General features: G+C 34.3%; 1 long non-coding RNA gene across 1 annotated transcript in view; it reads right to left on the bottom strand.

Annotated features, from left to right (window-relative positions):
* Positions 1-22014, bottom strand: part of LOC129009484 (uncharacterized) — a 162867-nt gene that overhangs the window by 98115 nt on the left and 42738 nt on the right. Inside the window, exon 4 of the long non-coding RNA XR_008492783.1 lies at positions 1611-1728. This is a non-coding gene — a long non-coding RNA (uncharacterized LOC129009484). The remainder of the gene's footprint in view (positions 1-1610; positions 1729-22014) is intronic.

Genomic DNA, 22014 nt, shown 5'->3' with positions numbered 1-22014 from the left:
CATATTTATACAATTTGATAGGTTTTGATACATATTTATGCCCATAAAAGCCTCACCACAACCAAGACTGTGAATATATCCATCACCCTCAGTAGTTTTCTCATGCCTCTTTTTAATCCTTCCGTCCTCAGCCTTCCAGTATTTGCCTCACCCAAACCCCAGCAACCACTATTCTGCTTTCTGTCACCATAGAAGAGTTTGCATTGTTTTGATGTTATATAAAATTGGTCTATATACCCTATACTTGTGTTTTCTGACTTCTTTCACTCAGCATAATTGTTTTGAAATTCATTCATTTCATTGTATTTCTCAAAAGTTCATTCTTTTGTATTGCTGTAAATAGTATTACTTTGTATGGGTATACCACAGTTTGTTTCTCCATGCACCTGTCGATGGAAATTTGAGCTGTTTTCAGTTTTTGGTTATTAAAATAGAGCATCTAAGAACATTAATGTACAAGTTTTTATATGCACATATGCTTACTTTCATGTGGGTAGCTACCTAGTATTGTAATAGGCAGATCATATATCTGTATGTGTAGCTATTTAAAAAATTGCCCCAAGTATTTTCCAAAGTGGTTTTACTATTTTCCCACTATTTCCAGCAGTGTATGGGAGTTTGAGATCTTCCACAGCCTTCACTCAACTTACTTGATTTAATTAGTCTTTTAAATTTTAGCCATTATGAGGCATATACTAGTTCACCTTTTAATTTTTAAAACACCTACTATGTGCCAGGCATTGGCAGTGGGAATATAATGCTTAATAATATGTCCCTTCTTTCACAGATGTGACAGTCAATGAGAAAATAATAATCAAACTCATAACTTCAAGTACAATGTGGTAAACCCTTCAATATAGGTACAGAGAAATTGTTTTAGAAACATAGGGAAGTGAAGTCAAAGAAAGATTATGGAAAACTTTTAAAGATTTAGAAAGATACTTTGACTCAGCTAGATATGAAAAAGTAAAGATGCAAATGCATAAAAGATGATGGCATTTTTAGAGAAGGGGAAAGACGTGTGTGGATAGTCCATGAGTAGTGAGGATATAGTTGGTCAGAAGGGTAGAGAGTAGATTTCAAAATAATTTACCTACCCTGCTATGGAGGTTGAGTATTTTTGAGGCTGAGGACAGACATTTCCAGATCTGTGCTTTTAAAAACAAAACAAAACAAAACAAAACAAAACAAAAAACAGAGAAAGCTCTGAAGAATGGCTACATTTAAAAAAGAATGTGAGCAGAAAGACACTTAGCAGGCTAAGGCAATGGTCTAATCAAAAGAAAATGATGAGGCTTTAATGTATGCTTTAGTTTCCAAATAGAGAACAACTCTACATGATGTTTTTTTGAGCCATATATAATTTTAAAATCCCCCCTCCTGTAATAAAGGCACTGATTTCCCAAAGGACCAAAACTCTTTATTATACACTTATGATGGAATCCCCTGAGTAGGAAAGTTTTTGAATTTTTAGCATCCATTTATTCTTTTAGAGATTTCAACAGCTATTTAGTCTCTTAATAAGAAAAAACCCCACAAAACTGAAAAACTCCTAGCACAAGTCTTTAGAGAGTTTACAGAGGGTATTCATTAGGTTATATACATCTTACCGTCCAGCACCACATTCTCTTCTGTAACTTCATTAAGTAGGAATAATTATTCTTGCAGTATAGTTGAGATTTCCATGGAGCAAAAGCCACAGCATATGGTTTGACTCCGATCAGTCCCCTTAATAAAAAAAAAAAAGTTTAAGTTAAAGTGGCGTATGGTATAAATTTATAAGCAATATTACTGCCTGGGGCATATAAAAATTCTATCATTTGTGGCTAAAAATTGTAAAAAGGCCCTTTTCACAAGTTTTATTATTCCATAAGAATGAGAAGTAATTTTATAGTATAATAAAATGGCTACATGTAAGTATTACCAAATCCATCTTAATATGTCCCATATACAAAAAGGAGTTGAAACATATTTGTATCCTTCATTTACATGCATTCTGAAGTATGGCATAAACATAATCCTAAAAATGCTTCTCATACATAAAATAGGATATGTTGCCCTACAGCAATGATTATTAACTTGTTTTGGTATTGAAAAGAGTATCTACCTGTGTTCTTTTACTCACAAATACTGAGCAAGTCTGCAGTGAACAACTGTATTTTGCCTGTTTGCATTCATTCAATGAATATTTACTGAGTTTCTGTAATGTGCAATACACAAAGATTAGCCAAGTAGAATCTGTCCCTGACTGCATAATGCTTACATTCTTAGTATATCATTTTTAATGCACTTTGTACCATTATGGTTCTTTAATACCTCTCTACTTCAGGGTTTTCCAAACTCAGCACTATTGATGTTTGGGACAGGATAATTATTTCTGTAGAGTATTGTCCTGTGCAGTGAAGGATATTTAGCAGCATCCCTGGCCTCTACCAACTAGATCCTGCTAGTGCCCCTTCCCCAGTTGTGTCAAACAAAAATGTGTCCAGATATTAAAAAATATATCCTAGGGGACAAAATCAATCCCCATTGAGAATCATTTCTGTCCTCAAATAAGAAGACAGACTTGTGCTTTCCACTTTAAATAATGTTGCTTTAAAAACTTAAGTAAATTTTAATCCAAAACTATTTCTAAATGATGCCCAAAATCTAAGTAAAAAGTAAAATAAAAAGTTCATTACATTGCTATTGCCTAAAATGTCAATGTTCCTTAATGTCTTGATATTTGATGTTATGTAGACAAACAATCAGGTGACTAACTGAATGTGCCTTTGTTCATGTGAAAATGAAGGTAGGTTTTTCTTTTGAAATTCATTTCTTTATAATTATTGTTTTAAAGGATACAGCATTTATTTCATTTCTCTTCTAAAATCTCAGAGTAGCTGAACAATTGTAAAACAAAATGTATATTCAACAAACATAAACAGTTATGTGATGCAAAATGCCTGCACTGCAACATTAAAATTATTATATTAAATTTAACTGAATCAGTCAGGAAAGATCATGGGTAATCATAGATAACAAAGACCTGTTGATTTTAATTGAATGACCAACTCATTTTTCCAAATATTGAACTCAGCTTTATACTGGTGAAAAAACATAGCTTTTGAATTTTGCATAACATGTTTCAAAATATTCATAAAGTTTTCCATATATCAGGTAAGCGTCTCTGAAAACTGACTCTGAGTTATTCAACTGAATCTAAGTTAAATAACTTTCTGGTAGTAAAAGTGGGAAGTTAATAAAAGAGGAATGTTAAGAAAACGATCACATTCTGCAGTTTGAAATAGGGTGTAATTTTTCTTCCATTCTTTTTTATCCTTTTAGAAGTTAACAATAGCATAGATCTGCTTTTGTTATGTAGGCAAAGTAATATTTTAATTTTACTTTTAGCTATACAAAGTGGCTATATCTTCAAATTTTCTGTTCAAATATAAGATCTATTTTGAAATCAAGTATTATTTAAATTAATTCTTCCATCATCATTACGTGCTAATACAAAATCAAGGTTAACCCCTTCATAGTCAATTTAATTTTATAAACGGACTGACTGATAAACATCCTTCTAGGCTTTCCTAAGAAAATCAATGTCAACTTATTGATTCAGAAGCATTCTTTATTTACTTCAATGGGCTAAGATTACAATCAGAATTCAATCAGTCAACAAGAAAATAAGGTACCATAATCTCCCTTGGCCTAAAGTTCTTGCTATACTGTAACAAGGGAAACCCACAGTAGTTTTTCAAGAATTCTTACTTAGGAAATGTGTCGAAATCAGTCTTCATAGATAATTTATGTGTTATATTTTTTTCTTATGCTCCTTTTATCTTATGTTGCCATGGAGAAGTGTGGTGGTAAAAGGGAGAAATTTGAAAATAGGGCCAGTTTGTCACCTGATCCATTCTGCTTTGAATTGTATAACTCTGTGGCTATCATTCACTCTAAACTAAGTAGATAACAATGATCAAGGCAGCTTTATGACACCAGGCTATATTCTGAAACTAGATGTAAAGCCACAATCTGTAGATTTTTACTGTTTTAAAAGGTGCTAACATAGCTACATGTTATTAAGCATGTAGTATCTAATGTATGTATGAACAGGAATACAACTACATGTTATCAATCATCATTCTATATTTCCTTCTTTCCTAGTCCCTTGAGACAAGGTTCAGACATTTCCTAGCTATATTCTATTGTTCATTTTCTAAGAAAGAAGATATTGGAACTGGTTAAAAGCAATAACTTTTACCTATTGATATTCCTTTTTACACCCATAATTATACACAGGAACATTCTTCTTTGTGACGCTTTATGTCTGTTAAGGTCCGGATAATTGACAAAAAGGAATACATTCTCAACTAAAAGGATAGGTTGCCATGGTGAAACAAATAAGAGCTTTATTTGTGAGAAAATTCATGCTTCAAACCCTGGTTCTGCCACTAAACAGCTGAACAATTTATTGACTTTTCTTGAGTCTTTATTATTTGTAAGTGATAAACTTTGGCTTCAGTTATTAAAATAAATTATATTACACCCAATTTTTTTTTCTTTTTGAGACAGGGTCTCGCTTTGTCACCCAGGCCAGAGTGCAGTGGTGTGATCTTGACTCACTGCAGCCTCGACTTCCCCGGCTCAATCAATCCTCCCATCTCAGCCTCCAGAATAGCTGGCACCACAGGTGTGCACCACCAGGCCCAGCTAATTTTTGCATTTTTTGTATAGACATGATTTCACCATGTTGCCCAGACTCCAAATTATTATTATAGATAATATATTATGAATTATAATTTATTGTTGAAGATAAATTTATGGAAATTAAAATTTATCTTAACGAAGATTTCATGAAGGAGGTAGGGTTTATGGATATTGGGGACTGGAAAGTAGATGGAAAATGAACATTTCTGGAATCATAGGCAAGGCAATGTTTATAGCACATGTGAAAGATAAACATAAAAAACATAAGGAATTTATCAGAATTGTATTATATACATAAACCCCTCTCCCATTCAATGTTGTGTCACATAATCCAGCCCACAGCAATAACAAAGTGACTACAAACCTCCCTCATTTCCCCGGTTAGCTGTATTCCTAGGTATTTTATTCTTTTTATGGTAATTGTGAATGGGATTGTGTTTTTAATGTGGCTCTTGGCTTGGGTGTTGCCAGTGTATAGGAATGCTACTGATTTTTTGTGAAAGATATTGATTTTGTATGCTGAGACTTTGCTGAAGTTGTTCATCAGCTCAAGGAGCTTTTGGGCAGAGACTGTGGGGTTTTTTAGATAGAGAATAATTTTTCTGCAAATAGGGATAGCTTGATTTCCTTTCTTCCTATTTGGATATATAAATTATTCATTCTATGATAAAGACACATGCACACGTATGTTCATTGCTGCACTCTTCACAATAGCAAAGACATAGAATCAACCTACATGCCCATCAACAAAAGACTGGATAAAGAAAATGTGGTACATATACACCATGAAATACTATACAGCCATATAAAAGAATGAGATTATGTTCTTTGCAAGAACATGGGTGGAGCTAAAGGCCATTATCCTTAGCAAACTAACGCAGGAACAGAAAATCAAATACCACATATCCTCATTTATAAGTTGGAGCTAAATAATCAGAACCAATGGACGCAGAGAGGAGAATAACAGACATTAAGGTCTACCTGAGGGAGGATGGTGGGAAGACAGAAAGGATCAGGAAAAGTAACTATTGAGTACTATGCTTAGTACCTGGGTGATAAAACGGTCTGTACACCAAACCCCAATGAGACAAGTTTACCTGTATTAACAAACTTGCACATGTACTCCTGAATCTGAAATAAAAGTTAAAATAAAGAAACTTATTTCAACTACTGCTTGTCTATAATCTATTCTATATATAATGGACAGAAGGATGTTTTTAAAAACATAATTCATAATACCCCCCTTCTTAATATCTTTTAATGGCTTTCCATCACAGCCAGAGGAAATTCTAACTTATTGCCCTAGCCTGTGCTGTAGTCTGTGATCTGGCGTCACATTCCTCTGATCTCCTTTCACCCCTCTTTTACCCACTTCACTCGCAGTGGGGCTCCGGCAATGCATACCTTTATTTCAGTTCTTTCAACACACCCAGCTTATTCCTTCAGGGCCCTTGCATCCTTTGCCTTGAATTTCTGTACAGATATTAACATAACTTATGCCATCTTATCTTTCAGATCTCAGCTAACAAGTCACCTCCACAAGGAGGCCTTAACATTTGCTATTTGTCTTATTCTTGTTAATTTGCTTGGTTATCATGCTATTCCCATCGCGAGGCTCTATGTGCTATGAGAATGAGACCAGGCCTACCTTCTCTTTTTGCTACATCCTCAGAGCCTGGCATTAAGATTTATCATGGTTGGTGCCCAATAAATATTTGTTATAGGAAAGAGCGAATGAATGAAAGCCATGAGTACATGAGGATAAAAATAAAAAACAAAAACAAACAAACAAAAACAACAACAATTCCTTCACAGGGAAGAGATTCCTATGTTGCTGATTCACTTCGTGTGTCTAAGAGGATTTTAAAATCTCATCAAAGTATTTTATATTTCTACTCATTTGCTTTTAGTTTGCTTAACGCACAAAATGTAAAGGAGAAATACGAACAACAATTTTTTGAGCCAGTTATTTGTATTTTCCATTTCTTGGAACTTAACCAACACTTTTAGAAATCCACATTCAGAACATTGGATCTATTTACAAAGTATAGTATTTTGAAAGTGATTGAGCAAATACTGAATATATGGAAGCAAAGGTATATCAAATAATCAAACAACCAGCAAAAGTTCCATACACTGAGGGCGACGTTTTCATTGGTAGAAAGCAACACCATGCTCTTATTACTTAAAGAAAAAGGTGTCTTATTACAAAGCCTAGAATTCACTTCCTTTGTGACATTCACTGCAAAGAGCTTATTTCAGCACACGTGTACAAACACCCCCTAATTCACAAATCCTGTTCAGTCAGATTGAAAAGAAGGTTTTAAACTGCAAAGTTATGAATGGGTTCTCTTTCTCAGATATCTCTTGTTTGATTACGATAAATTGGGGTTACTCTAACAACTGAACACATGACATGTTAGGATATTTGTTCTTACAGCCCAAGACTGTTAATTTAACTACATAGCTTTGACACATCATTTTACTGCTTTGAAGCAAAAAAGGCAAGAGGACTTTAAAAAAAATTTTTTAAAGAAGTTAACTTTCAGTAATAAAGTGAGGAAGACATTTTTTGGATTATATCTTCCTTTTGGCTTGTCTATCCTCACATCATCATATTTTCAGAAAGAAGGATTGGCTGGAAGCTGGCTCCAACTAAATCCTCTCTAGTGCTGTTTCACTGAAGGATTAGAAAGTGATGATTCCCATCAGGCAGCTGTTTTTTTCTTTCCTTGCCAGACTCCAGGGCAATCATATGAAACTGAGAGAAACCACAACTCAACTGTTGGCCTTCCACTTAATTTTTCATACAAATTTAAGGTCAGCCTGTGGCCTAGCAACCAGTGAGGTACTTGTAACACGGAAAAAGTCACACAATTATGTGGCTATTTTGAATATGATCACTGTACTACCTGACAATTAAAAGCATACTTTTAAGTTGGTAGCAGAAATGGAATTCAATGCAATGGTATATTTTGAAGGCTGTACTAATTCTTATAAGAAATTAGTTTTTATTTCCTATGGATTGTAAACTTTTGTCAGTAAGCAGAGTTAATATGTTTGAATTAATTTTTTTTGTAAAAGCATGCATTCCCTTTAGAAATGTCAATAATTTCAAATAATCTATTATAGATAAAACATTTATTTATACATATTTATCTTCTTATATAAAGGGAGAACTATGTGTGTTCTTGAATCTGAAATTTATATTTAAAAACAAAGTATCATGTTATTTTTACTTTTTAATTTGCTGTAGCACATTATGATTTTTAAGTAATTGAATAAAAATGGCTCTAATATAACTCTTTGTTTTCAGGAAACATCTAGGACTTGCTTACATTTTTAATAGAACCTTGAATACTTTGATTTTGTAAAGGTTGATAACTCTTTTTCCAATTATTCATCTGGACAGAAATGCAAATATTAAGCTGCATTTGCTAAGCTGCTCTTAAGTCTTTTGGTTAACATCTTCTATGAATTGACTATGTGATGCCTGATAGAGTCCTGAACTCTGTGTTTTTCTGATGACTAGATTTGCCCTTCAGTAACATTTGCTCATCATCAATATCCCATGAATGAGATGACGTTTCATTGGAAGAAACAGATTGAAAACTTGTGTCTCTTATTTTCTGACATCTGGGTGAAGCTCCCAATGTGATTGTTTTTACTTTCTTTTAATCTTACAAAGAAATGTTAAAATTGAAGGACTGACCTTGTGTTCAAAGTTATTGTCAGAAACAGTGAAGTCATAGGCTTCTGTTTTTAATAATGCCTCACAAAACACAGAGCATCATTAATCATAAATGACTGCAGATTTCCTAGATCCTGGCACTGCTATGGGGCTTGAGTATTTTTAAGAGTCTTATAAATTTGAGCAGACAAAAGCCTCATGACATTGCATAAAAATTTAGCTGTGATGGAAAGATGAAACAAAAGTTGAAAGCATTAAAATACTTAGAAACCGAAGATAGTTTTATTGCATTTCAATAAAATATGAGTCTAATTTTCAACTACTTTCAGTTTTTATGTTTCACTAACATATCTATCAATCAGCACCTATTTATTGAATGACTACAATGTGTTCAGCACCACTTACCACCATTGACAATACAGAGACATGAAAAATTCATTCAAGAAACTTTACATTGAGCATTTGAGTGTGACGTGCTGTGCTGAGTACTTTAGAAGTACTCTGTGCCTTTTAAAGATGAGAAAGATATTCTTTTCTTCAAGAATCTTATAGCCAGCTATGGAGATGTTATAGACTTAATGTTTTGTCCCCCACCCCCAAATTCATATGCTGAAATTCTAACCCCCAATGTGATGGTATTAGGAGGTGGGACCTTTGGGGAACAATTAGGTCATGAGAGTGGAGCCCTCAGGAATGAAATTAGTGTCCTTATATCCCAGGGAGCTCTCTAGCCGTGGGAGGATACGACAAGAAGACTGCAATCTGCAACCTACAGAAGGGTCCTCATCAGAACCTGACCATACTGGCACCCTGATTTTGGACTTCTAGAGCTACGATAAATAAGTTTCTGTTATTTATAAGCCACCCAGTCTGTGGTGCTTTGTTATAGCAGCCTGAATTAAGACAGAAGGCAATTTTTAAAAAAATATAACATTTAAGAAAAGTACTAGATAAGTGAAGCACGCTGAGGAACCTATCCTTTGGCTCTTAATTTCAGGGAATATTACCTGCTTGAGAAGGGAAACAGTATGGGTCTTAAAGAGTAGGTAGGATTCAGATGAGAAGAGAAATAGATGAAGAAGTTATTTCTTAGCAAATAACTCTAAGAAAGGGCATTCATGTAAAAGATGTGTTTTAGGAGAAAGTGAGTCTTACTAAAGGGAGATTATGTGGAGGAAATAATGCTAACAAAAATATCTCAGCAATTTTATTATTCAGTTCAATTCAATAAAGTGCATTAAACACTATGAATAAGACACAACTAGATTCCATAAAGAATGAAAATTTGAAGAGATAAAGCATGTGCTCTCAAGGAAGTTTTAATCAAGAAGGAACATTTTTTTTCAACTATCTCTGCCAAAACTACTCTACTCTGCCACTGCAGTGCAAAGGCAGTCATAGGCAATACCTAAAAAGTACACAAAAAACTCTGATGTGTTGCAAAGAAATATAAAAAGAGCACTCTTGGTATTTAGTGCAGAAATAAGTCATATGTAACCTGAGAGGTAATGGTACTCTTAATGAAGGCGCCATATGAACTAAGTCTTGAAATGTGTATAAAGCAATAATAACAGAATTAGTTTGTGAAGTCATTCCATGTGGAAGGAGCAACCCAGGCACAAGGAGTTGGGAAAATGAAAGGTGCGCTCATGGAAGAGCACATATTCACTTTCATTTGAATGCCTGTAAATGAGAGAAAGAAGCTGAAAATAGAGCTATATCCCATGGTCTGCTGATACGTACTTAACACCAGCTCTCATAAAATGTATATATACACACAGATTCATGTACATTAATTTATAATGTTATTGGTGTAAAGGATGTGTAACTCACAATTTTATAAATGATGATAAAATACAGCACTTTTTATTATAATTTCCACATAGTCAAATAATTCTCACAGAGTACTTTCATTGATTTTTGATGCACTCTTGTATCCAAAGCCAAACTGTAGTTGCAATTAACAACTCATTATAGTTCCAACATGAATATTGGTTGATAGTTTTGCTTAATGAGTAAGATGAGAGTAAAACAATAAAGATGAATGTTGGACATTTATTCATTTTTTTCAATGACATGCACAACTTTTTAATCAAATCATATACATAATTGTTTTTGGAAACTGAAAGAATATTTCTTCAATTTGTTGTGATAGTCATAATTTGAGGGCTACACACAACACATTTTTAAGTTTGATGTGCATTATTAACATTTTTTTCGATTACTTTTGTAAGTCAAGACCAAGGGTTAGCAAATTATACACAGTCTATGGGCCATGTTTGGCCCACCATCTGTTTTTGCAAATAACATTTTATTAAAACACAGGAACTACCATTTGTTTCCCTGTTAGTTTTGGCTGCTTTCCCCTTGCAATCATAAGCAAACTGTTTCTTAAAGGGCCAGAGAACAAATATTTCAGGGTTGGGAGCCAATTGTTTCCGCCAAAACTACTCTAGTCTGCCACTGCAGTGTATAAACAGTCATAGGCAATACCTAAAAAATGAACATGGCTGAATTTTAATACAAAAACCAGCAGCTGGTCCACTGGCTATCATTTGCCAACTTTGTACACAATCAAGAAAACAATTCATTTTAATTCCCAATATGCAATATTTTCCCATTTCTGTGGTGTAAATTTTCCTATAATGGTGATTTCAATTTACTAACAACACATTACTGTATGCAGTTAGGAAAAGATGCATAGTATCACAACATAAAGAGTATTTCCACCATACAGATGCAACATATGTTAATAACCTCAAGAGCATAATGGTAAAATGGCAAAATAATTTTAAAGTAATGAATTTTGAAGTTTTATTACCTTTGTTTTTAATAAAAATGTTTAATTCTGTTTATATAATTTAATCTTTCCTAATACTTGTATTTAACAATTGGATCACAAAATTTCTCAAAATTTAACATTCAGTCTCAGAAAGTGATATGAGCTTTCTCCAGCACACTAATCTCAAACTCAAGAGATAGTGATGTAATTCACTAGGCCAAATAGAGTATTAGAATCATTTTGAAAATGCAAGTTACATGATTATGATTGTGCTTTAATGAAGATGTATCTGAAAGCAATGTGAAGTATAAACTAAACTGGAGGGAAATTAAAGAGCAGGACACAGGTTATGAAGTTCTTACAGTGTTTTAAGCAGATATGACAAGAAATGAAACTATAGGAGTGACAGTAAGAAGAGAAAGGAAGAGACTAAGATGTATGAGACTACAGGGAAGTATAACCAACATGTCTTGGCTATTGATTGGATCTGGAGAATGTGCAATCAGTAGAGTTAAAGATGATCTTAACTCTAAGGATTTTTAAAAATCACATGTGATGGTAAGTATGTTGATTTCATTGACAAAAATAGGATTTAAAAAATGTTTTCAAACACTTTATTAAGATCACTATTGTTATATTTTTAAAAGTAAAAATAATTTGATATACAGGAAAGAAAATACACTATTTTCTGGAATATTTGATAATAAAAAAGTTTTCATTATTGATGCCCCATCGCAAAGTGTGGTATTTATATGGATCAGTGTGCACAGTGGAGACCCAAAGATTAAATATTCAAGGAAACTCCCTGTTATCATAAATAAAATGATAAATTAATAGTGAAATGTTTCACTTTTTAGTTAAAATTATTTTATATGAAAACATTCTAACATATGAATGAAAATTAAAACACTTTTATGTTTCTCTTGCTTGAACTATGATGATGAATAAGGGACAAAATATATGTATATGTCCATATTAATTGCAGTATTAGTGAAAATTAAAATTGAATTGCATTTTACATGAGGTTCATTCCATTGGAATGGAAGAGTGACTAAGAGTGAAGAATCTGAGTCATGAATCTATCACTTATTAGCTGTGATCATTTGAACAAGTTACTTAACTTTTCTGGGTCATAATTTTCTTAACTTGTAATTAAAGAATATGGTAGTATCCCACTAATATCCCCAACAGGTTGTGAATTTTAAGTGAGGCATTTCAAATAATGCACTTACAACAGTGCTTGGCACAAAGTAAGTGGTGAATAAGTGTTAGAAATTAATACTATTTTATTAGTAGTAATGCAAATAGACTATTCAAACTATACCTTCTTTCAAATATTTGTGACTTATAATTTATCTCTACTCTACCCATGTAAGCATGCACTATTTTAAACTCGAAGTATCAAGAAATATTTTATACTAATAACATTTTGAATTTGACAAAAATCTTTAGGATAAAGGAAAAAAACGGTACTTAAAAAAAAGTATGTAATTTTTGGTTAAATATAGGCCCTGGAATGGGGGATTTAGGATCTTTCCCAAATGATCTAAAGAGTTGCTTTCTACTGAAGGAAGGCTGTATGTTTTCTGCACAAAACAATATTTGCTTTTTGGAAAGGTGAATTCACTCGCAGGGACTGTGTTGAGCCATACAGGTCCATACCCTCTATCCAGACTTCTCTTCTGACCACTGTCAGAAAAATTCACTCAAGTGCCTTCTCCCTTTTGATATTTTACACGCAAATTTAACTCAACATCTCTGAGAATAATTTCGTCATATTCCCACTCCACTCCCACACTCCCAGTCTTCTCCTCCATTATTTACTAGTGATCCAAGCCAGAAATCTGAGAGTCATTATTTATTCCATTCTTTCCGTCACTTCACACATTTAATTACTGGCAAATTCTGCATATTTTGTTCTCTGATAGTTCCTTGTATGAATGGTGACAACAGATCCTTGCTAGCCCTGGCACGTTCTAGACTTTACCTATTGTTCTAGTTTAAATATGGGTTACACTCTTTCATGCTCAAAGAAGTTGCAGCTTGATGACAAAATATATCCTACTCATTTTCCTTTTTATCCTTTCAACAGCCAATGACACTACTAAAGTTAAAATCCTAGTCACCTCTTCATGGATTTGTGTGGTAATATCCTAAATGATCTCCAATGCTCCAGTCCTCTTTCACTTCAATTAAAAATGTACATTGAAAATTGAATGGTCTTTCCATAAGGTAAATTAGACATTTACTCCCATGCTTAAACCTACAAAGGATTTAACATTTATCTGAGACCAGGCAGATAAAACCCAAAGTCCTCACATCAGTTATACAGATGTTTCTAATGTCAAACCACTCTTGCCTTTCTACAACAAACTTTTATATTTTTGTATATAATTTTATTCACTGTTGAATTGAGCTTTTATTTACAATTATTGAATCTGTATTCATCATTAAGCTAGGCTCATAATAAGTAATTTTCCCTTTATGTGTGTGTGCTGTCAATATCTGTTTTGACATCAAAATGACACTAGCATCACAAAATGAAAGCATTTTTTGAATGTTCCTATTTGGAAAAATGGTATAAGAAAGGAATTTCCTGATTCATGGAATTTGATGCAATATACCTATGAAACCATTTGTTCCTGGGGTCTTCCTTAATGGCCAATGGCTTGTTATAGCAAAATTATATTCTTCAGAATGTTGTTTATGTTTTTTAATTTCTAGTGCACATTTTTCAAAACCATCATTTTAGACTTGTCATTCATCACTTGTAAATATCTGTTGTCTGTAGTTATTTTTTTTTTATTAATTGCTTATACCTTTTTCAGGATAAGTATTGAAAACTGATTATTTTGTTAATCTTTTGAAGAAAACAGTTTGTGATTTTCTTACTCTTATTTTTGTATCGTTGTTCTCTATAGTATTCATTCCTTCCTCTGTCTTTATAATTTACTTTTCTTTTATTTCTTTAGTTTGTGGCTTTCATTTCAGCTTTTCCAATTAAACTCAATTCATTTATTTTAAAATATTTCTTGCTCTTGTTTTTTGATTTTGTATTTTTAACTATTACTTTTCTTAGCAGTGTTTCAGATTTTGTTTTCTTATTTATTTTTACCATGGTTCAGTTCTAAGATTACACCGTTGCTCTTGTTCTTTGTTTTTTAATGGAATGGTTTTGAGCTTCCAGATATATGAGATTTTTTAAAGCTATCCATTTCACTGCATTATGATCAGACAACATAGTCTGTATGATAAATTTCGGTATTTAATATTAATTTGTGACATAGAATTTGACCAATTTTTGTTGATGTTTCATTTGTTCTTTAAAAGAATTGGAGGCTTGATCTCCAAGCCTCCAATTAAGACTATTAAAAACTAAGAATTTGGGGGCCGGGTAGAAAGTTAATAAATATGTAAAAGTTGCTGAGAGAATACTTTGAAAGGGAAGTCGAAGTGGAAAAAGAGTCTGTTAACAGGGTTAATAAGGTTTTTTAACAAAAGCTAACAGTAATGAAAAAGGTAAAGGAAAGATACTTCAAAAACCACACCCACACCCACACACACAAACACAACAACAACAGAGAAGCAGAAGAAAGATATATAATATGTCACATGGAAATCTTAATTTTGACAGTAATGTCAGGCTGAGTCAAGCTATTTGCATGGTTATCTCCTCATCCTTCATCTCTCACCTTAAGTTGGTGTCCCCAGGAAACAATTCCCTGCCTATCTAATCGAAAGTAGGTTTTCCTATCACTTTCTGCCTCAGTACCTAATTTATTTGTTAATAGCAGTTACCACAATTGTTAACTCTTTTACATATTTGACTACTTTTTTAGTCTATCATCTCTAAGTGGCTGGACCTCCATGAAGGGAGATCCACCATCTTTCTCACTGATCATTGTCTCTTGGGTATCTAGGACTAGACTAAGCACCAAGAGGAGAAAATACATATCATAAGGAGAACACAGGAGATCTTTGCAATAATGCATGGTGTGATTTGAAATATATACAATAGGAATTTGAAAATAAAAGAGAATGTTTTTAAATGCTCTTTACTAGATTTGGAAACTATATTAGTTTTAGAAGCTAAAATCTTCTAAGTCTTATAGGTCATCACTTTCTGTTAAATTAAGGGACTAACTAATAATATATGTTTTGTGACTTTCATCATACTGGAAATTGAGATAAATCAAGAGAAATAATGAGGAAAAGAGAGAGAGAGAGAGATAATTATATATTGTTAAGAACTTTATTTTTTGATAGATAGACATATAGAGAACAAATTAAAAATAATAAAGACATAAAAATCATATAGGCAAATGGATGGTATTTATTCAAAGTTGTTAGGTGAACTGAAATACGAAAACAGTAAGAGTTGTGGGTCATCATCTGCACTAGGTAAATAAATTGAAAGGCGAGGAAGGGCAGTTTCCCAGATGGCTTTAGTTTGGTTTGGCTCTGAAACAAAAATACTGTACTCTTAAAGGGAAAATGATATTTCAGCCCTTCTGTTCCCATGAAAAGAAATATGAAGAATTGTAAATCTTTAAAGAGGAAGTTCATTTTCACTAAGCTTTTATCTAAAGTTCCAAAAGAGGAGAAATAACTTCATTAATGTTGGATAAACACTTATGAATATTTTAATTTCTAATAAATAACAAAAAAAGTTTGAAGTTTCTCTGATATTTTTCTTCTAAAAAATTATTTAAATGAAAAAGCTGCTCTTAAACAAGTTGCTGAAATACGGTAGCCATAGCATATAAATTATGACTTTCTCTTAAGCTGCCAAGTTCAATTTCATAAATTACCCAAGTTTTCTAAAGTATCCACTGGAAGATATTTTCTAAAACAGGCTTCAGTATGTGTACCTTACTATTAAAGCTTATCAATAAATGCCCTGTCTCTTAATGTATCAAGATGACCTAATTCTTCCTGAAGGAGTATACAGGTACACAAAATAATTTCATAGTTATGTACATGGTCCAGAATAAACCTAGATACTTAACTTAGAAATCTACTTTTTCAAATAAAAAATACATAACTTTTTATACTGTTGTGTGCATATTGACTTTATTTTTGAATATATTATTAAAATTTAGATAGTTTTAATTTATATTTTCTTTAATTTTGATAGTATGACTAAGCCATTCTAACATCGAATATTAAAGATACCTTATTTATTAAATGTCTACAAATATTTTTAATTGAAGTGGTACATTTGAATAATTAATGATTTCATACTTATGTCAAAAACTTCTTAATCTTATAACTATACTAATATTTTCCACTGAGCTTTTGTACACATGATGAATAAACGTGCCCTGACAAAAGAATCTTTTGCTACTTAAAGCCAAGAGTCTTCTTTTTGTTGATGAGAATTGTTACTTTTGAAATGATATTCATTCATCCCCCTTTTAGCACCTCTAAGTTTCCATTCACTCAAATGATTAACAAGTATCAAAAAGTTTCCCTATGGAACAGATCAAAATTGGTATCTGCTTTCTGACCAAGACAATGTAGTTGATGTAAATAAATAAATAAGGTACACAGAAATTCTGCAGTAATTCTTTGTTTTTTATTTATTATTTATTTGCATTAACCTCATTGTTTTGGACAGAGAACAGAGACCAGTTTTTATATTTCAACATTTACTTGGTTTTTGTGTTTTAATGTATGCTACAATAGAAGCCAACCATTTTATAATTTCTACAGCTTAGACAAATCAGGTTAGACAGAAGGTAGAATGAGAATTTTCACCCACTGCATATTCATTATATAACCAGCACTGTGCTTGACTTCTTCACATCAGACCAATGAAGTAAGCAAAATTACACAAAGTCCAGATCATCTGAATAAATTACAGAATCCCACATACCTAGAGGGCCAAGGAGCAAGGATTGTACATTTCGAAGCTACCCTGTCCCTCTCCTTGCCTCCCTCCATCCCACTTTCCATATACATATAATAGTATTTATCTGCTATCAGCTCATCCAGGAAAATTTATCTGTCTTACATACAAATATTTTAAGAAAATTTTAAAACATTGAATAACGTTACAATAAAAGTTAGAGTTACGAGTCTTTTATACATGTGAGAAAAACTCACTAGAAAAAAATTCACAAAGAAAAAAAATCTCACAATGTTTTCAATAATTACAATTCAACATTACTACATGAAAACCACCACAAAAACAACAACAATGTAGCAATTGTTGATTTAAGAGAAGATCAGGAATACAAGAATGCTGAGAACAGCAGTATAGGCTGGAATAGGTAGGAAGCATACCATAGAAGAAAGAGAAAAGGGAAACTGTAGCTCTCAGGAAGTAAATAGAAGGAAAATAACCAAAATACTTGAGAAATAATGGCTTAAATTACAGAAAGAAAAAGGACAGTAGCCACTAAAAGCAAAATGATAAACATAAAAGGAAAAGGTGATTCCACTGTACATATCACTGAAATTCCTGAAGGAAACTAAACAATGAGACAAGACAAAGAGTTAAACATGTAATTAAAGAAAACATTCTGAAATAGAACTATATCATTTCATATATTGAAAGACCATATTGTGTACCAAGAAAAATTCACTCAGGACAATGTTACACTTCTTTGTAAATTTATTTGACTTTCAAATTAAAGAATCCAGGCAAAAAATATTGTGTCACATATATGAGAAAACAATGAAGCTGGTATCAGACTTGCACACAACATTCCATATGAATTTTCTTCACATTCCTATAAGCTCTCCTTCAGGTATGTAGGGTAAAGACATTTTTTAAAATTTTTTTTAAACAACAAAAATATATTTTCTCACAGTTTCACAGGCTAAAAGTTTAATATTAAGGTGTCAGCAGAGTTGCTTTCTTCTAAGGCCTCTCTTATTGGCTTGTAGATGGCTGTCTTCTATCTGTGTCTTCACATGACCTTGCCTTTATATATGTCTGTGTCCAAGTTTCCTCCTTTTATAAGGACATCAGTCATATCAGATTAGGGCCCACTCATATGACCTTATTTTAACTCAATTACCTCTTTAAAAATCCTGTATCCGAATAGTCATATCCTGAACTCCAGCATTTGAATTTGGGGAGACATAATTAGCACTTAACAGGTACCGGTGATAACTACCTCTAGTTATTTGCAGAGCATATAGAGAACCAAAAAGAAGAATTTCCAAATTACTTGTAATCTCATCACCCACAGGGATCCACTCTACATGCCTTCTAGTCATTTCTTATGTGTACACAGCTAACACAGACATATGTCTTTTTTTACCAAAATAGGATCCTACTGTGCCTACTGTTTTGCAGTCTACTTTATTTCACCATTATCTTGAACATCTTTCCACATCAATTCTATTTTTTAATATATGGATTTACCAATGTTTTCTTAACTAATCTTCTGTTGTTAGGTACTTAGGAAGTTTCAACTTTTTATGATAAACAATGCCACAATAAATATCTTTATAATTAGATGAAGTTGCATCTCTATCATTATTTATTTATTTTACTTTAAGTTCTGGGATACATGTGGAGAACATGCAGGTTTATTACATAGGTATACATGTGCCATGGTGGTTTGCTGCACCTATCAACCCATCATCTAGGTTTTAAGCCCCGCATGCATTAGATATTTGCCCTAATGCTCTCCTCCCCTTGCCTAACAAATGGTTTTTAACTCGAAGGTACTCAGAGAAGAGCATTCACATGGTCCTTCTTGAAGAGACTGCCTGACAATGAATTCCATTCAAATAGCAGCAAAAAGATGAGCTACTAGCACTGACTAAATTTAACTGCAGATCCAAAAATAAAAGGTGGGGAGGGTGATTAAAGAGTGAAATTGAAGGTTATATTTTTGGACACTATAGAGATTGCACAACAAACAAAATTTAGAGAAGGGAAGATATGGATAGATAGAAAAATAGACAGATATTGACTGAACATTTATATTCATATCAGTCTGAAAGCCAGCATCAGATTAAATGGAAAAATAATACTGGGGACATTTTCATTAAAGCTAGTGATAATATAAGGCTGTTCCTATCGCAACTATATATTAGACATTTTTGGGAGGTATTCCCCAGTGAAAATATATTAGGAAAATAAAGAGATGTATATAAATGGGAAGGTAAGGTTTTTATTATTTGTAGATGCAATTATTCTCTAGCTATCCAAACAAACATCTATCCAAACAAAAAGATAATTCAGTAACATAGTGATTTAAAAATAATACAGAGATATACTGTCATCATAAATGACAAGATCTAGGTAAAAATATAATGGAAGAGAAAGTCTTGTGTACAGTATCAACAGGAACAATAAAATTAAGAAATTCAATACAATAACAATGAAAAGATTTCTACAGGTTTTATTTATTTTCAACCCTGGAAGAAATGGATGTGCTGATTTGAATTTACAATAAGAAAAATAAATGACAAGATGGCCGAATAGGAACAGCTCCGGTCTACAGCTCCCAGCGCGAGCGACGCAGAAGACGGGTGATTTCTGCATTTCCATCTGAGGTACCGTGTTCATCTCACTAGGGAGTGCCAGACAGTGGGCGCAGGTCAGTGGGTGAGCGCACCGTGCGCCAGCCGAAGCAGGGGCGAGGCATTGCCTCACTCGGGAAGCGCAAGGGGTCAGGGAGTTCCCCTTCTAGGGGTGACAGACGGCACCTGGAAAATCGGGCCACTCCCACCTGAATACTGTGCTTTTCCGACGGCCTTAGGAAACGGTGCCCCAGGAGAGTATAGCCCGCACCTGGCTCAGAGGGTCCTATGCCCACGGAGTCTCGCTGATTGCTAGCACAGCAGTCTGAGATCAAACAGCAAGTCGGCAGCGAGGCTGGGGGAGGGGCGCCCGCCATTGCCCAGGCTCGCTTAGGTAAACAAAGCAGCCTGGAAGCTTGAACTGGGTGGAGCCCACCACAGCTCAAAGAGGCCTGCCTGCCTCTGTAGGCTCCACCTCTGGGGGCAGGACACAGACAAACAAAAAGACAGCAGTAACCTCTGCAGACTTAAATGTCCCTGTCTGACAGCTGTGAGGAGAGCAGTGGTTCTCCCAGCACGCAGCTGGAGATCTGAGAACGGGCTGACTGCCTCCTCAAGTGGGTCCCTGACCCCTGACCCCCGAGCAGCCTAACTGGGAGGCACCCCCCAGCAGGGGCAGACTGACACCTCACACGGCCGGCCAGGTACTCCAACAGACCTGCAGCTGAGGGTTCTGTCTGTTAGAAGGAAAACTAACAGAAAGGACATCCACACCAAAAACCCATCTGTACATCACCATCATCAAAGACCAAAAGTAGATAAAACCACAAAGATGGGGAAAAAACAGAGCAGAAAAACTGGAAACTCTAAAAACCAGAGTACCTCTCCTCCTCCAAAGGAACGCAGTTCCTCACCAGCAACGGAACAAAGCTGGACGGAGAATGACTTTGACGAGCTGAGAGAAGAAGGCTTCAGACGATCAAATTACTCCGAGCTACGGGAGGATATTCAAACCAAAGGCAAAGAAGTTGAAAACTTTGAAAAAAATTTAGAAGAATGTATAACTAGAATAACCAATACAGAGAAGTGCTTAAAGGAGCTGATGGAGCTGAAAACCAAGGCTCGAGAACTACGTGAAGAATGCAGAAGCCTCAGGAGCCGATGCGATCAAATGGAAGAAAGGGTATCAGCCCTGGAAGATGAAATGAATGAAATGAAGCGAGAAGGGAAGTTTAGAGAAAAAAGAATAAAAAGAAACGAGCAAAGCCTCCAAGAAATGTGGGACTATGTGAAAAGACCAAATCTACGTCTGATTGGTGTACCTGAAAGTGACGGGGAGAATGGAAACAAGTTGGAAAACACTCTGCAGGATATTATCCAGGAGAACTTCCCCAATCTAGCAAGGCAGGCCAACATTCAGATTCAGGAAATACAGAGAACGCCACAAAGATACTCCTCGAGAAGAGCAACTCCAAGACACATAATTGTCAGATTCACCAAAGTTGAAATGAAGGAAAAAATGTTAAGGGCAGCCAGAGAGAAAGGTCGGGTTACCATCAAAGGGAAGCCCATCAGACTAACAGCGGATCTCTCGGCAGAAACCCTACAAGCCAGAAGAGAGTGGGGGCCAATATTCAACATTCTTAAAGAAAAGAATTTTCAACCCAGAATTTCATATCCTGCCAAACTAAGCTTCATAAGTGAAGGAGAAATAAAATACTTTACAGACAAGCAAATGCTGAGAGATTTTGTCACCACCAGGCCTGCCCTAAAAGAGCTCCTGAAGGAAGCGCTAAACATGGAAAGGCACAACCGGTACCAGCCACTGCAAAATCATACCGAAATGTAAAGAACATCGAGACTAGGAAGAGACTGCATCAACTAACGAGCAAAATATCCAGCTAACATCATAATGACAGGATCAAATTCACACATAACAATATTAACTTTAAATGTAAATGGACTAAATGCTCCAATTAAAAGACACAGACTGGCAAACTGGATAAAGACTCAAGACCCATCAGTGTGCTGTATTCAGGAAACCCATCTCACGTGCAGAGACACACATAGGCTCAAAATAAAAGGATGGAGGAAGATCTACCAAGCAAATGGAAAACAAAAAAAGGCAGGGGTTGCAATCCTAGTCTCTGATAAAACAGACTTTAAACCAACAAAGATCAAAAGAGACAAAGAAGGCCATTACATAATGGTAAAGGGATTAATTCAACAAGAAGAGCTAACTATCCTAAATATATATGCACCCAATACAGGAGCACCCAGATTCATAAAGCAAGTCCTGAGTGACCTACAAAGAGACTTAGACTCCCACACATTAATAATGGGAGACTTTAACACCCCA

The sequence above is a fragment of the Pongo pygmaeus genome, chromosome 10, assembly GCF_028885625.2.
Source record: "Pongo pygmaeus isolate AG05252 chromosome 10, NHGRI_mPonPyg2-v2.0_pri, whole genome shotgun sequence".
Classification (NCBI taxonomy): Eukaryota; Metazoa; Chordata; class Mammalia; order Primates; family Hominidae; genus Pongo; species Pongo pygmaeus.
The sequence above is the reverse complement of the archived record's forward strand: the minus strand, read 5'-3'. Positions and strand labels throughout refer to the sequence as shown.